General features: G+C 42.9%; 1 protein-coding gene across 1 annotated transcript in view; it reads right to left on the bottom strand.

The window, feature by feature from the left end:
• Positions 1–6,618: 6,618 nt before the first annotated feature.
• Positions 6,619–17,496, bottom strand: part of TM2D1 (TM2 domain containing 1) — a 178,571-nt gene continuing 167,693 nt past the window's right edge. The window contains exon 8 of the mRNA XM_069232551.1: positions 6,619–7,083. The gene's annotated coding sequence lies outside the window, so the exon portion shown is untranslated. The remainder of the gene's footprint in view (positions 7,084–17,496) is intronic.

Here is a 17,496-nt window from a genome sequence, read left to right as displayed (position 1 = left end):
GGGGCTGGGAACTACTGCAACCCTTATGCTAACACTTGCGGCGGATGAAACAATCAAGAACAAATCCTTGTATGCATGTTTTGTGAACTTTAAAAGTAGCTTTTGATTCAGTCCCACGCAACATATTATTACAGAAGCTCGCACCAAGGAACATACTACCCCTCCTACTGAAAAGCATCATTACCCTGTATTCAAACACCTGGCTGCAAGTAAAACTGGGGGAATGGCACATTCCTGGCTCGAAAAATACAGACATCAACAGGGATCAAACAAGGGTTGGTCCTTACTCCTCTACTTTTTAATTTATTCTTGGCAGATCTTTCTACAGCCATTGGTGAAGTGAATGCACACGCCTCCAAATTAAGAGAGAAACCAACATGCTGCCTACTTTATGCAAATGAGACCCTCTTATTATTCAGACCCAGAGTGAGGCTACAGCGGCTTTTGGACACACTATTTTTGTACAAACCAAAATGGCCTAACCATCAACCTTGAGAACACAAGGATAATCATTGGCAGAAGATATATATACCAGGCGGTTTACACCTAAACGTTCCTGCTGTCAGCACCACTGTGTAATACAAGTATCTGAGCATGGTCATGGATAATCACTGAACCTTTCAACCCCACGAGCACAAGGAGACTTTAAAGTCGAAATCAGCCTGTCAGCTACACACATTTCTTAGGCTCTCCAAAAAGCTTCACCAACACTCATTTGATCCGCTAATGAAGGGGATCCCTACTAAGCTACTACCCACCATAACTTACAGTTCGGAGGTCCTGTATCGAAAGGGCTCTCTCCTGATGGACAAACTTGTAGTGAGTACTTATAAAAAGGCATTTTGCCTACCAAAACACGCCTCTCCTGCTTAATTTGGCCTATATTGCCAAGTTCTGGAAAAACAAGCCACCTTCTTGAGAATATGTTTCAAGCAGTGCACAGCTGGCTCTGACACACTGGAAAACCAACTCTAGATAGAGATATCCAAAACAGCCAGCCACTCCGCCGCTCGGCCCTATTTAGAAAAATCGGTCCAGAATCTTCAGGCATCCACACTGTGGGCGGCTCCCACCTCCTTTGACAACTTCAAAAGGATAATCATCAAAATGGCGTATCAGATACAATGGCCACCCGCACAAAGAAGAGAAAGCCCAAACAGCCTATGCATGCGTCCCCTCCAGCAAAGAGAGCCTTGTGCACACCATCTGTATCTGTCCTGTCCTCCTGAACAAAAGACAGGCTCTTCTAAAACCTCAGTTCTTGGCACTGGGTATAAGCTCCTGCAGACCAGCCATAAGCACCTTTCTCTTTGCTGAACATCCCATCCCGGCAGGGAGATTAGTGACATTTATGCAGCTGCTTGAGGGGACATTAAATAACATAACTGATCATAGCTAGTACGTCCACCAGGCACTCACTTTTTTTAGTGAGACTTGTGCCTGTGATACGCAAAACAGCAGCCAAGAAAGCAAGACAGTAACTTCTTTACTGCATGCACAATGTGTGTGTGGGGGGTAGGGGGACTGTTGGTTCAGTGAGGTTTGTGAAACATTCACAATGTAACCATCTAGATAGCGCCTTATTTATTTATTTATTTATTATTTTTAATATGCATTTTCAGGGTTGTCAATTGAGTGCGATATGAATTACGACCTTACTAGAGATAATGTTTGATGTTAGGATCACACACAGTGTATGGGTGGCACTAATGGCAAAATTCTGGCAGTGGCATATTGTATTTAATTTTGGACTTAAGGGTCACATATGGCATATGCAGAGCAGCTATGACAATATGCTGTAACTGGCACAATAGAGGTACTTTTAGTTGTATGGGGTCACCTCTAGCACATTTTGGAAAAATGGGGATGAACTCCTGGGAGTATCAGGTTAAATGGTCTGGCACATCAGGAAAGACTTGAATATTTAATGAGAGCAGAGCCTATGGCTTTTTTTTTTTTTTTTTTTTTTACAAATTCATGTGAAAACTCTCCTTTAAAATGCACTATCTGTCCCATTTTTTCAAAATGTTTATCTGGGAAGACCCCGAGAACCCTCCCTAGAAGATGTCAGGCTTCCTTGCTTCACTCTCTACAATTCAGGGCAAGTATTATGACTCACCAATTTAAAATAATCACCAGCGTGACTCCAATAACAGCACGCAAACAGTGTCTTCCTGAGCACAGTTCACTTTAGCAGCTTCCTCGGTGACTAGGATATTGCACATTAGATTTTGGTAAATTAATAAATCCAGCAGGGCAACGTGCACTGTTCTGATTAAATTAAAAAATAAACTAAAGAAAAAACTTTTTTAAACAATTTGTTGCAATGTTTCATTTTTGTGAATACATGAAAAATGAAGTGTCTTACTTAAAACGTTACCTTTGTGCTTCATGAGAGACCGAACTTGCAGATGACCTCAAATCAAATTGTATTAATAGTAGAGAACAAATTAGGATAATAATATAGTTTAAATTCAATATATGGTCAACTCTACATAAATTACACATGTGGACACAACTACTATTGTTTTATTTAAATCTCTTTTTCTCTCCCTATGATTTATCAATACATTTCTCATTGCTGTTTCAAGTAGAGCAACATTTAAATAATGACAGTTTGTGGTATAAAACATGTAGGTTCCCAGTGCTGTTTTGGTACTCTATGCTGTTCAGATGAAAACATAATTTTTCATATAATACTAACAGAAACGATTAATGATCTCTTTGCATATCACGTCAGCAACCTAACACAAGTGGTTTCTCTATGTTATGTTATTATATAAAAGTCATGATTTTATGATGGCTTTAATTATAACTTCAGCGGTGTCAATTGTTGTGCAGTCATCAGGGTTAAGGTCATGTGACATTACTTCATAGGATAATTGAGGGTAAAAGGTCCTATGATGTCACTTCTTGTGATGCCGTTATGTTCAAGGATGTGTGATGTCCTTTCCACTATGACGTACAAGGGTAAATCTAGGGCTTGTAGGCGATTTCCAGAACTGACATAAATTGGGCCCGCTGTGGCCCACCCGAACACACCTTTGGCCCATCCAGAGAAAAATTCCTGGTACTGGGCCTGATTGTTGTCATCTGGGCCTTTGACTTTGTGTACAGCATACTTGTTTTATTTTTAGTTTCACACTCCGTTAGAGGGCATGTGCAGGGCCTCTCTATGTCCCTCCCATCCACTCCTTATTTCCTTTATAATTTTTCAGCATGTCTACTGGATGTCAGTGCAGCAACAGCCATTGCGCTGCCGAAAGAGAGAGCCACGCTCCAAGAATGTTTTCATTCAGATAATGCTTTTTTCAGTGGGTGTGAAAGCATGGAAATCTTCCAGTAAACAAGGTGAGGTTTACATACATAAGAACTCCTCACAACTTCCCATCGACTCCACCGTTGTGAGCTGCTGTGCCAGATGAAGAATTGCATTTTCCAACCACAGACTTATCCCGCCCATCTGGAACGCTTTTGTTTCACTTTGTTGTAGCATTGTCAGTATAAAAATCGATGGTGCATTAGGAGGTATGTAATCTGGTGGGTCTTCAGAAAGTCAAATGAAAAGCATATGTTTTATAATACATCGTGTATTTGTTTATAAGCAGCTATACATTGTGAAATGACGCTACTGCAGTTTTACATTCCCCAGAGGGGAATGCTGTTTCATCATTTCCTTGACAAGAGCCGAGTAACCTGTTAATTGCTGTGATCCTTCTTGCTGGGAGATGGTGCCTTCTATCTGCTGGTGGAGTTCACAGTGTAATGTCTAAAGGGGTAAGTGCCATGGGGCTTCTCGGCCTTCACCCCTGGTATGGGCTGCACGCACGTTCATGTTAGACACTGCCCAGAAGATACCTCCAAATTGGGCAGTTTGAATAGTAATGCTGTAATGAGATTAGGCTTCTGGCAGGTTGATGTGGTGCACGATGCGACGCATACAACACAGGCCTGGAACATGCATGCATCCCTGCAGCTGCTAAAATACAGCCACAACCCTTGGCCCTACAAATGAATGGGAAAGCATGCAACTAACACAACTGTACCTTTTAGGAAGAAAACTCAATTTCAAGAGGACCTCACCTTTTATGACATAGGGTTCGTCCTTTGGGAACAAAAGCTACTCTTAGTTTGTGTTTTATGCTTCATACACATCTGTTCTACATGCAGTTCCAAAGTGTCACACAAAGCCCCTTTTTAGGTCGGCATAGCAGTTGTAATGTATTTGTGAGGTTTCAACACCACCACCTCATACTCATCACTTTCATTTGTTCTTTTCTTGCCCTGCAAAAAATCCCTTGTGGTTGGTAAACGATTTATGTGCCTTGAGGCTCTTTTGTTAGGCCTTACAGACTGACCCTGTAACATGGACAGTTGCACCATTGTCGATATTCCTTCGAGTGGGGCACTACTTTTCTTCTGTCTCTCCCCTTCGAGCTTTGAAATTTCATACAGATCGAACTCGATTGGCGGGAACCAGCCTTCCTTCCCACAGTGAAAAACAGACCCGCAGCATGAGATTTGTTGTTCGAATTAAAATGTTGTCAGCATTAGCAGAGCGCGCGGTTACTCAAAGGTGTCTGCACCTTTTAAGCATTAGAGATATGCTTAAAAGGTGCAGACAACAATACTATATTGACTTTATAATTACATTTGTCATGCAATGAGGTTGTGATGCACAATACAGTGTCCGCATATTTCACTGGATTGAAGGAAAGCGCTTGGATCATACATGCAAACTGTTCGCATATAAGCGCTATAACATAATGAAAAATCAAAACCCCATGAACGAAACGATCATAGTGGTGTTCAGAGGTAGAAAGACGTTCTAATACAGTGAATAGTGGCGCCAACGTCAGTGTAGCCGCTACTAATGACATACGCAGTGATCACATACGTTTAGGTAAAACTCACTTTCAGGTGAAGTTTCGAGTGCTGGAAAGACTGGATTGTTGTCTCTCCACCCAGACAACATCCCCATATAACTGAAAATTAAGTCTCAATAAAACCTAGAATTAGAAATAATTAGCAGACAGCTATGTGGTGACTAGGATCTCATGACGCGGGGCAGGCTCGAGTGTGAAAGAGCCCTTTTTCGTCCCTGCCTGGAAGGCCACACAGCCTTCACCCTGCAGATAATGTGGCCTTCCCAGAGTGGGCAGACACGGTTATGGCGAGGCTGCACCCCAGGTGACACTTCGGATCCAGCAACAGGGGCCAACTAGGGCCACGCCGCGCTGAAGCAGGCCACAACAGAAAAGTGTGTACAACTTGGACATGTAACTTGGTGACTTGCACTCTAATCAAAGTTTCGGAAATGAGAAAATGGTGCACAATCGTAAAACTTTGGAGGACTTTTTTCTATTTGTTTTATAAGGTTCATGAACTTTAACCATGATATGTTCAAACTGGTTCAGACAGAAAGATGAGGTATAAAGCTCAGGAGAAAAGGCACTCTGCAAAAATATAAAATATCTAGAAAAAAATCATATGTGAAAAATGGGTGAATACTCGTCAACTAGGCCAACTGGATAGTGCTCCACCGTTATTGTTCCTACTATGTGTATGAACAATATTTTTGTTTGGCTTTCAATGAATTACCTTTATTTAATCTACTAGGCTTTAACATATGAACTAAAAAACACGCGCTTACAAAGCTTAAATTTAACAACAAAGTACAAAACTACTGAAAGTATAACTGCTGTCACTTTATAGAACTGTCTTCAAATATTTCAGTTTTTCTCCTGCAACTTTCGCCTAACATGCTGCAAGTACTCATTTTTATAAGCTGGACTCAAAGGGGTATAGCACTAAAAAAGAGGGGCAGAGTTCAAATTCAAGTCTGCGCCATGAATATCAGTGGAACTGTGCACTTTGAAGAAAACCATTTATAATATTTACATTAAGTTTTTGGCATAAACTTACCATTGATTAACATACATGCACAGGACCATATGTGCTCTTCCCATTCGCAATGAAGGAAAGTGCGATCAGCACACTGACTGGTTTGCGAATGCAATAGCGATGCAATCTATGAAGTAATAGCTCATACTGAAAGTTAGTATTAGAATGAGTCACAAAATGCCCTGCTTAATGAACATTAAAGAGGCAGACTGCAATTTGTGACCCTCTCTATTTGGTTGTCAATGAAGAGATGAAGGCCTGCAAGGCACAGCACAATTCAGACATTGCATTTGCTTTCCCAATTTTATTTTTATTTTTTATTAGCTTGCATTCCTTAAAGGCTACTTTTTAAAAATATGTTTTCAATTTGGAAAGAGACTGGAAGAAGTAGGAAGGGCCACTGCTTGCACCCCACAAGTACAGCTACATGATTATTTGCAAAATAACTTACCACCTCAATTCGGGGTTGGTAGCTCACCAATGGTTTGCAACTGCATGTTACAAACTACCCATACGTTCCTTTCCGAATCAGAAATAAGTAGGGAAGCCATTTTCACACCTTCAATGTTTGGGACCACAAAAAGGATTTGTACACCTGGCTGTAATCTATAAACTGCAACTCAGAAACTACAATTGTCCCAAACAATTTGAATGCACAAAGAATGTTCAATTTGTGGTGCAGTTTTGCCAGCTAATGTAGGTACACAAACAATATCACGTCTCGAAATCTTATTTATTAACAGCAAGACACAATACAGCAGTGCACACCTATAAACAATATATACACAAGTGAAAAGATGGTAGAGTACATTAAATTATGTACATATTCACAGCATTGTTATGTTAGTCAGTTGATTCCCAAACCTTAAAATAAACAAATGTTTATGCTTGGGCCCACACAATGAAGGTAACTGATACGTAGTATGCATTCAAGTTGACAGAGTGGAACCCTGCGAACAAGAACATACATTATTTGGCATTAGTTCTTACGGATTCTGAAACTGCCATTTTGAAAAAGAATGTCATATTCTACCAATACTCCTCAGTAATGTTTTTTTCAATGACCGCTCCTTTAAAGAACAAAAAATCATCTCTTCACACCGAGTGCTTCTGCCGAAGAAACAAACGTAAGAACTTCCGTTTTCCTGGCGAAGCTGCTCTTGCGTGGTTTTGAGACCCCTGAAGAAGAAAAAAAAAAATACACATTTACCATCGATAAAATATTCACTGCCGTGTGACAATTTAGGAGATTGACCTGGCATCATAGAATGAATACATTTCTGGTTAGCTTTTCAACTGTGCACACACCTGTGGTGAGCATCAGCACATAACTATATTTGGCAAATCTACACAATTAAGTGTAGACCATTTACTGTGGTGTGGACACTGAAGAAAGATTTCTATCTGAACTGGCAGCAACTCACAGAGCCCAACAGCATAAAACGTAAACTGCCTAGCAGATCCTGTTTCTGCACTCGATGACCACCTAACTGTTGGAAATTATGTTTCAAAACAACCAACTGGACATCAAAGTCAATTAATGAAACCAGTAACACAATATGAGGAAATACACGTTAAATAATAAGAACACAAACGACATTGTGTGAAAGTAGCAGGTACCAATGTGCACACTGCAGATCAATACAATGTTCTGCGGTAATCTAATGACCGAACAGTGTTTCACTAACGTAATACAAACTGTTCTGAATCCAATTCACTCCTCATGTCTTAGCCTTGATATTCTTGGCAGACATGGGAGAAGGCTAAAATAGATTAAAGGCAATGTTCTGTTCTTCGTTCATTACCCTCTGCGAGGAAACAACATCTAGATAAAACCCAGTTCTTTTCTTTTTTCTTAAAGTGCTGTCTCACAACCTCACAGAAAACAGTTTTGAAGGTCTTTCTTACTAAGTATTAAACAATTGAGTTCAAATGTCATTTAGACATCTGGTGGCTGATCACAACCCCCAGATTATCTAGGACGGCCGTGTCATTTCTTTTTTTCAGTGAAGTAATTTTTGGTGAAATTATATCTCTTAAATGACACATTTCGCTAGTATTTCAAGTAACTTTACTCTGAGCGTATGCATCGCATATAAAAGTCATGCAAGATAAATGTTAGTTGTTACTTCGAAGGCGATTACATTATGATTCATTCATCATGGTAATAGATCGTGAGTACAATTACATCACAATACATTACATCAGGATTACTTTACATACAAGTTGGTAAATATTGTTTGGCATAAACGTATACATATATTCTTACGAATATTTAAATAATCTAATTAGACTATATATGAAGTAATTACATTTAAATATTAAATCTATTTAATTAAATGTTATTTTAAATATAGACTATTTCCATTAATTTTAATTCACACCTCTGTACCGTAAAATCCCTTTACTGCCCCTGTGGAGAACCCAACCCAACCCTAAAGACCCCTTACCACCCCTATACACTACCCATCCCCTGAACAATAAAAGACAAGTTACTTACCTTGGTAATGGTCTATCTGGTGGCCCCGGGCCAAGAGACACTGTGGAGGAAAGGAGTCCTAATCTCCATTGCAGACGGAATGCATATTCAAGAGTGCAGTCTTGGGAACTCCAACGCACAAAAATGCTGACATGGCATCTTCTCAGGGGTGCTGAAAAGACTGACCCAAAGTTCCTTCCCTTCGTAGAAGAGCGACAGCACCAGTTTTGTGTGTAGCTTCCATTCGTGATTCACCAAGAGGCAGCCTGGTTTGTCTGCACTGGTGCTTCAAGATTCTGTCAGGTGGAGTGCTACCAAGAAAATCCCCTGGTGATCCAGTCACCTTAAGAGATGCAGTGCTTTCTGACACATGGTCCATGACCCCCCACCCTGTCTTGTTTATTGCAGTACCACATGGTGGTGGTGTTGTCCATGAAACACCTGCACCATTCTATATTATGGATAGCAGGAAGGCTTTCAATGCCAAACAAGAGGGTTCACAGCTCTGATAAACTGATGTGGACCAGAACCACCACCAAGGACCAAATGCCTCTGATCTCCATCTCTCCCAGATGGCCATAGAAGAGAACATGAGCTTGCCCCGTGCTTAATTAGTAAAACCTTTAAGTGCTAGGGCCAAAGGTATTTCTTGGAAAGCCACTGTGGTTGGCGCTATCCGCAGTTCATCCCAGCACTGCCAAATGCTACTCAGTCATCTAATCTTGTAAATATTTCCTGGACCCACATCCTTTAAACCTTTTTAACAAATACTGAATATGCTGTTAATAAGCTGAGCTAAAAATGAAAATGTCACTTACCCAGTGTACATCTGTTCGTGGCATTAGTCGCTGCAGATTCACATGCTGTGCATAGTCCGCCGTCTGGTGTTGGGTCGGAGTGTTACAAGTTGTTTTTCTTCGAAGAAGTCTTTTCGAGACACGAGACCGAGGGACTCCTCCTCCTTTGTTTCCATTGCGCATGGGCGTCAACTCCTTCTTCGATTGTTTTCCCCGCAGAGGGTGAGGTAGGAGTTGTGTATGTTAGTAATAGTGCCCATGCAATGGAATGAATAAGTATGTACAAAATAAAGTTTAAGTAATATACTTACAAATGTACAAATATTGAAGATTACTTCCAAACGGCTACAGGCTCCCGGGGAGGCGGGTGGGCGCATGTGAATCTGCAGCGACTAATGCCACGAACAGATGTACACTGGGTAAGTGACATTTTCAGTTCGGTGGCATGTAGCTGCAGATACACATGCTGTGCATAGACTAGTAAGCAGTTATCTCCCCAAAAGCGGTGGCTCAGCCTGTAGGAGTGGAAGTAGTTTGAAATAAAGTTCTTAGTACGGCTTGACCTACTGTGGCTTGTTGTGCGGATAGCACGTCTACACAGTAGTGCTTAGTAAATGTGTGAGGCGTAGACCATGTGGCTGCCTTACATATTTCATTCATTGGGATATTTCCTAGGAAGGCTATGGTAGCGCCTTTCTTTCTGGTTGAGTGTGCCTTTGGTGTAATGGGCAGCTCTCTCTTTGCTTTAAGGTAGCAGGTTTGGATACACTTAACTATCCATCTGGCTATACCCTGTTTTGATATTGGGTTTCCTGTATGAGGTTTTTGAAATGCAATAAACAGTTGTTTTGTTTTTCTAATTAGTTTTGTTCTGTCAATGTAGTACATTAGTGCTCTTCTGATGTCTAATGTATGTAGTGCCCTTTCAGCTACTGAGTGTGGCTGTGGAAAGAACACTGGTAGTTCTACTGTTTGATTTAAGTGGAACGGTGAAATAACTTTTGGTAAAAATTTAGGATTAGTTCTTAGAACTACCTTATTTTTGTGTATTTGAATAAAAGGTTCCTGTATAGTAAACGCTTGAATTTCGCTTACTCTTCTTAGAGATGTAATGGCAACGAGAAATGCAACCTTCCACGTTAAGAATTGCATTTCGCAAGAATGCATGGGTTCGAAAGGTGGACCCATGAGTCTTGTTAAGACGATGTTGAGGTTCCATGAAGGAACAGGTGGTGTTCTTGGTGGTATAATTCTTTTTAGGCCTTCCATAAACGCTTTAATGACAGGTATCCTAAAGAGTGAAGTTGAATGGGTAATCTGCAGGTATGCAGAGATTGCCGCGAGGTGTATCATTATGGAAGAGAAGGCCAGATTTGATTTCTGCAAATGTAGTAAGTATCCTACTACATCCTTTGGAGATGCATGTAATGGTTGAACTTGATTACTATGGCAGTAGCAAACAAACCTTTTCCATTTACTTGCATAGCAGTGTCTAGTGGATGGCCTTCTAGCCTGTTTTATGACCTCCATACATTCTTGGGTGAGGTTTAAATGTCTGAATTCTAGGATTTCAGGAGCCAGATTGCTAGATTCAGCGATGCTGGGTTTGGATGCCTGATCTGTTGTTTGTGTTGTGTTAGCAGATCTGGCCTGTTGGGTAGCTTGACATGGGGTACTACTGACATAGTAGTGTTGTGTACCAGGGTTGTCTTGCCCATGTTGGTGCTATTAGTATGAGTTTGAGTTTGTTTTGACTCAATTTGTTTACCAGATATGGAAGGAGAGGGAGAGGGGGAAAAGCGTATGCAAATATCCCTGACCAATTCATCCATAGAGCATTGCCTTGAGACTGCCTGTGTGGGTACCTGGATGCGAAGTTTTGGCATTTTGCGTTCTCCTTTGTTGCAAATGGGTCTATTTGAGGTGTTCCCCAAATGTGGAAGTAAGTGTTTAGAATTTGGGGGTGAATCTCCCATTCGTGGACTTGTTGGTGATCTCGAGAGAGGTTGTCTGCTAGTTGATTCTGGATCCCTGGAATAAACTGTGCTATTAGGCGAATGTGGTTGTGAATCGCCCATTGCCATATCTTTTGTGCCAGGAGGCACAGCTGTGTCGAGTGTGTTCCCCCGTTTGTTTAGATAATACATTGTTGTCATGTTGTCTGTTTTGACAAGAATGTATTTGTGGGTTATGATGGGTTGAAATGCTTTCAACGCTAGGAATACTGCTAACAATTCGAGGTGATTTATATGCAACTTTGTTTGATGTACGTCCCATTGTCCTTGGATGCTGTGTTGATTGAGGTGTGCTCCCCACCCTGTCATGGAAGCATCTGTTGTTATCACGTATTGTGGCACTGGGTTTTGGAAAGGCCGCCCTTTGTTTAAATTTATACTGTTCCACCATAGAAGCGAGATGTATGTTTGGCGGTCTATCAACACCAGATCTAGAAGGTGACCCTGTGCCTGTGACCATTGCGATGCTAGGCACTGTTGTAAGGGCCTCATGTGCAGTCTTGCGTTTGGGACAATGGCTATGCATGAAGACATCATGCCTAGGAGTTTTAATACCATCTTTGCATGTATTTTTTGTGTCAGATACATGGCTTGTATAACCGTGTAAAAATGTTGAACCCTTTGTGGACTTGGAGTGGCTATCCCCTTTGTTGTGTTGATTGTCGCTCCTAAGTATTGCTGTGTTTTGCACAGCAGAATGTGTGATTTTGCATAGTTGATGGAGAAACCGAGTTTGTAGAGGGTTTGTATGACATACTCTGTGTGGTGTGAACACTTTGTTAGGGAGTTGGTTTTGATTAGCCAATCGTCTAGGTAGGGGAACACGTGTATTTGCTGCCTTCTGATATGTGCAGCTACTACTGCTAGGCATTTTGTAAATACTCTTGGTGCGGTTGTTATACCGAACGGCAACACTTTGAATTGGTAATGTATTCCCTTGAATACGAACCTTAGGTATTTCCTGTGCGAGGGATGTATCGGTATGTGGAAATACGCGTCCTTTAGATCTAAGGTTGTCATATAGTCTTGTTGTTTTAGCAGTGGTAATACGTCTTGTAGCGTGACCATGTGAAAGTGTTCCGATTTGATGTAGATGTTTAGTGTTCTGAGATCTAAGATTGGTCTCAGTGTTTTGTCTTTTTTTGGTATTAGAAAGTACAGTGAGTATACTCCTGTGTTCCTTTGTGTACGTGGTACAAGTTCTATTGCGTCCTTTTGCAGTAATGCCTGAACTTCTAATTCCAGAAGGTCTAAATGCTGTTTTGACATGTTTTGTGTTTTTGGTGGGACATTTGGAGGGATTTGGAGAAATTCTATGCAATAACCATGTTGGATAATTGCTAAGACCCAAGTGTCTGTTGTTATCTCCTCCCAAGCTTTGTAAAATTGGCTTAGTCTTCCCCCCACTGGTGTTGTGTGAAGGGGTTGAGTGACTTGTGAGTCACTGTTTGGTTGTAGGGGTTTTGGGACCTTGAAATTTTCCCCGGTTCCTAGGGAATTGTCCCCCTCTGTACTGGCCCCGAAAGCCTCCCCTTTGGTACTGTCCCTGGTAGGTAGACGGTGTTGATTGTGAGGTGCTGGCTTGTGTGGCTTGACCCCGAAACCCCCCTCTGAAGGGTGTTCTGCGAAATGTGCCAAAAGTGCCTCTGCCCTGCGGGGAATAGAGTGCGCCCATGGCCTTGGCTGCGTCAGTGTCCTTTTTCAATTTCTCAATTGCCGTGTCCACATCGGGTCCAAACAATTGTTGTTCGTTGAACGGCATATTGAGCACTGCCTGTTGGATCTCGGGTTTAAACCCGGATGTGCGCAACCATGCGTGCCTTCTTATGGTTACTGCGGTATTTATTGTTCTTGCAGCTGTATCCGCTGCATCCATAGAGGAGCCTATTTGGTTATTAGAGATATTTTGTCCCTCCTCAACTACTTGTTTTGCCCGTTTCTGTAATTCTTTGGGCAGATGCTCGATGAGATGCTGCATCTCATCCCAATGGCCTCTGTCATATCGCGCTAGGAGCGCCTGAGAGTTCGCGATGCGCCACTGGTTTGCAGCTTGTACAGCAACCCTTTTTCCAGCTGCGTCGAACTTGCGGCTCTCTTTGTCCGGAGGTGGGGCGTCGCCTGATGTGTGCGAGTTGGCTCTCTTGCGAGCTGACCCTACTACAACTGAATCTGGTGGCAGTTGTGATGTGAGAAAAGCAGGGTCCGTGGGCGGTGCTTTATATTTTTTCTCCACCCGTGGAGTTATCGCTCTGCTTTTGACAGGTTCTTTAAAGATCTGTTTTGCGTGCCTTAGCATTCCCGGGAGCGTAGGCAGGCTTTGATAGGTGCTATGGGTGGAGGAGAGGGTGTTTAAAAGGAAGTCATCCTCGACAGGTTCTGAGTGTAACGACACGTTATGGAACTCTGCTGCCCTAGCTACCACCTGTGCATACGCTGTGCTGTCCTCAGGTGGTGAGGGCTTGGTAGGGTACGACTCAGGACTATTGTCTGATACTGGGGCGTCGTATAGGTCCCAAGCGTCCTGGTCATCTTGGCTCATGGTGGTATGAGCTGGTGAATGTGACGGAGTTTGTGCCGGTGATGTATGAGTTACAGGTGGAGGAGAGGGTGGTGGAGTTACTTTCTTCACCACTTTTGCTTGTGGTGTTTGTTCTTGTGTTTGGAACTAGAGTCTCCTTTTCCTCCTGATTGGGGGAAGTGTGCTGATCTTCCCTGTCCCACTCTGTATGAAGATCCGCTTCTGGGTGTGGTCTACGTCAGTGGTTTGTAACTCTTCTTCAAATCTGTGTTTGCGCATTTGAGAGGACAGTGATTGTTCCTCTGAATACGAGCTGGCAGTCGGTTCGGTTGCTGGGCGTTTTGGCACCGAAACTGTGTCTTCGCTTGTTTTCGGCTCCGAGGAGAATTTTCTCTTTTTTGTAGTCGAGCCTTCTCGGCGTCGATCATCCTCGGTGCCGCTGTCTCTGCGTCGAGCAGCTTCGGTTCCGCTGTCTCGGCGTCAACCCTTTTCGGCAGCACTTTCTCGGTCCCGAGATTGCTGCGTGCCTGTGTCTCGAGCCGAGTCGGACGATCTCGGCACCGGTTCGCCCTTTTTCGGTGCCGATGGACGGTCACCTATTTTATGGGTTGAGCCATGGCCTGTTGGCAGTGGCGTCCCCTGGGCCTTGTCTGTTCCCGTGTGGTGCTTGTTTCGACGTCTTACTCACGGTTTCTTCGACGTCGAATTCCTCCGAGTCCGATTCATGGATGGAGAAGGCTTCCTCTTCTTCTCCTTGTTCCTCGAACCCTCGTTGTCCTGTCGGCGTGGACGCCATTTGAATCCTTCTGGCTCTTCGGTCACGGAGCGTCTTTCGGGACCGAAACGCACGACAGGCCTCACACGTTTCTTCCTTGTGCTCGGGCGACAGGCACAAGTTACAGACCAAATGTTGGTCTGTATATGGGTATTTGCTGTGGCATTTAGGACAGAATCGGAACGGGGTCCGTTCCATCGGTGTCGATGTTACATGCGGTCGGGCCGACCAGGCCCAGACGGGGGGGGTCGAAGTTACCCCGAAGGGCTACCGGAGCTCTTCACGATTCGGTGTCGATTCTATCTAACCCGATACCGAACGAAACAATACCGACGCAGTTTTCCGAAGTTTTGACTATCTTTCCGTCCCGAAACCCGGAGCGAAAAGGAACACGTCCGAACCCGATGGCGGAAAAAAAAACAATCGAAGATGGAGTCGACGCCCATGCGCAATGGAAACAAAGGAGGAGGAGTCCCTCGGTCTCGTGACTCGAAAAGACTTCTTCGAAGAAAAACAACTTGTAACACTCCGACCCAACACCAGACGGCGGACTATGCACAGCATGTGTATCTGCAGCTACACATGCCACCGAACATATACAGGCAGCACCACCATCTGGTAGACTGTCATAAATAAGTGCTGGTGTTTACGAATAAGTGCCAATGCCAAGCACCGCCATAAATTAAGCACTGAGTTGCCAAAGTCCTCAATGTGCTTTGACTTGTGGTCCAGCAGAGTAGCAGGGAACACGTTCATATTGACTCTACTGGCGGATGCTTGCACCACTAAGCTTTCCGACATCAGATGCTGAGTTAGAAAAGCCAGACCCCTGGGAGCAGGATAATGGGGGATAGGCAATTTGCAGACAGATAGGTGATCCAGAGAAAATGCCCCAGTATACTATACGTTAGAGCTTCATTAAAGGGGAGCAAAAAGACTATACAAGTCTGACCCGGCTGAGGGCCTTCAGTCAAGACATTTTTTTTTACGTCTATGGTTGATAAATGGAGGTCCAGTACTTCTGCTGCCCTTCACACTACCACATCAAAGGAGGCACTTTATCCAGTGTCAGGGTTAGAAGAAGAGACCAATCAATGTCTGGTGAAGTGTCTAGCTCACTGGCTTCCTGAAAATCCTCATACCAATTATCATCAGTACATAGAGACTAAAAAGCAACCGGTCATCATATTGATAGCTATCAGAGTCCTAACTGGACTTTTCTTGCCACATAAATTGAAAATTAAACTAAAACAGTTGTCATTAGCAAGTTAATTCAAAGTGCCATGGCCGCCATGAGTGCGAAGGAGAGACACTAAAGGAAAAAGAAGTCTGCTCCCAGCCAAACGAATCGGCAAAAGAGCAATTATCCATGTAACAGGGTCAATGATGACCACGGCTGTAACAAAACTGCCCCAAGGAGGTACAAACAAAGCATTTACTAAGGATAACAAAGGATTTTTGAAAGGCAAGCTCATGAATGAGCAATAGCGATGGGCATGTGGTGGGCGTGGTTAAAAGCCCACAGATAGATTACAACACATCAGAGCGCTTGCCCTAAAAAGTTACTAACCAATCGAAGGTGACACTATCCTGTCAACCATCGATATGTCAGAGTGGAAACTCAAACGCTACGTTGTATGAGGAACTCAAAGTTGGAAATCCCAGTAGTAATCCTCAGCGTGGGAAACTGCAACAGTGGGTCATTACGAGGAAGAGGTTTGATTTTCCAGCTAAAAGGTATTTAGGTACACAACTGCTATTTTACTTAAAATTCGTTGAAAGCTTTAATGTCTGAATCCCTTCATTTACATTCCAGTAAACGTTTTACAATTTATAGCTAGCATTCTTGTTGAGTTGCATGCTTAATAAATATTACCTTATTTTCAAAACTGTTGCCCTGAAAAAACATTATCTTTAACTTCACATACTGTCAACCTTCACTCAGCGTAAAGGGCCAATGCAGCTTGTATCATAAATAGGGGACAGGCTGATACTAAGCTTCTGAAATTCGAGTGGGTTGTGAAATCTTTAGCTGCATGTTCCCTGTTAGTTTTCGGTTACCCACACTTACAAGCAGTGAACAGATCAAGTTCCATCCACCATATTAAAAACAAATCTGTATAACGTTGCCCTGTCTGCGGTACAAAGTATTATCACTTCATATCACCTTTGTTGTTGCCTTGGGACTACTACGAAACCACGGTGGCTATCTCAGTCCTCGATTTCCCCTTTAGCCCAGAAATATTCTGCAGGGCTGCTGATAAGAACTGGTCGTCGATGGCAGGAGACAATACATCTGAAGACAACTGAATTAACAGGCCTTTATGTGCTGTTGGTGCCACGAAAGATCTGCAAGCTCCTCCTCTGACACCAACCAGGGACGGCAGGTGAATGTAAAATGTAGATCTTAGAATTCCAAAATCTATAGAAAGATAGCACCAGAATGGGGTGTTTAGGGCGAGTAAATACATCTTTCTGAGTGAAATCCTGGACATCTGTAAGGGAGGAAAAGGAAATTACTCTAGAAGCTGAGTCAATAGGCACTACTAGAGATCTCTGCCCATTTATGTGAATATGACTGGCATTTGGAGTCATGTTAAGGTGCAAAAAAGTTGACTATACCATGGGTCAACCACTGAGACTCAGCACCTGCTGTGATTAGTGTGTGGATTTGGAACGGAATGTGAGCTTATTCAACATCTTCGGGGAGAGGTTGCTTCCTCGCGTTTTCATGCAAGCAGGAGAGGTAAAAAGGGAATGTCTGTTTTTGAGGAAGGGTGTAAGATTTAGGGGGCTTCCATACCAACAAAAACTAATGTATAAGAGGATAGTTAGACAGGGGTGCTTTCAGAGATTCATGTTTGCCCTGTTTTCTAAGCCAGTCTGGGTTTCCGGTTTTCGATCTGCACTCCTGAACCTACTTTTGGATTCTTTGCAGAGTTCCTGGTGCTGATCCTGAGCAAAGCATTGCATTAGTAGGACTGAATGATTCTTGAGACCGAGTGTTC

The sequence above is a fragment of the Pleurodeles waltl genome, chromosome 4_2 (genome assembly GCF_031143425.1).
Source record: "Pleurodeles waltl isolate 20211129_DDA chromosome 4_2, aPleWal1.hap1.20221129, whole genome shotgun sequence".
NCBI lineage: Eukaryota > Metazoa > Chordata > Amphibia > Caudata > Salamandridae > Pleurodeles > Pleurodeles waltl.
This window is presented reverse-complemented; position numbering and strand designations above follow the sequence as displayed.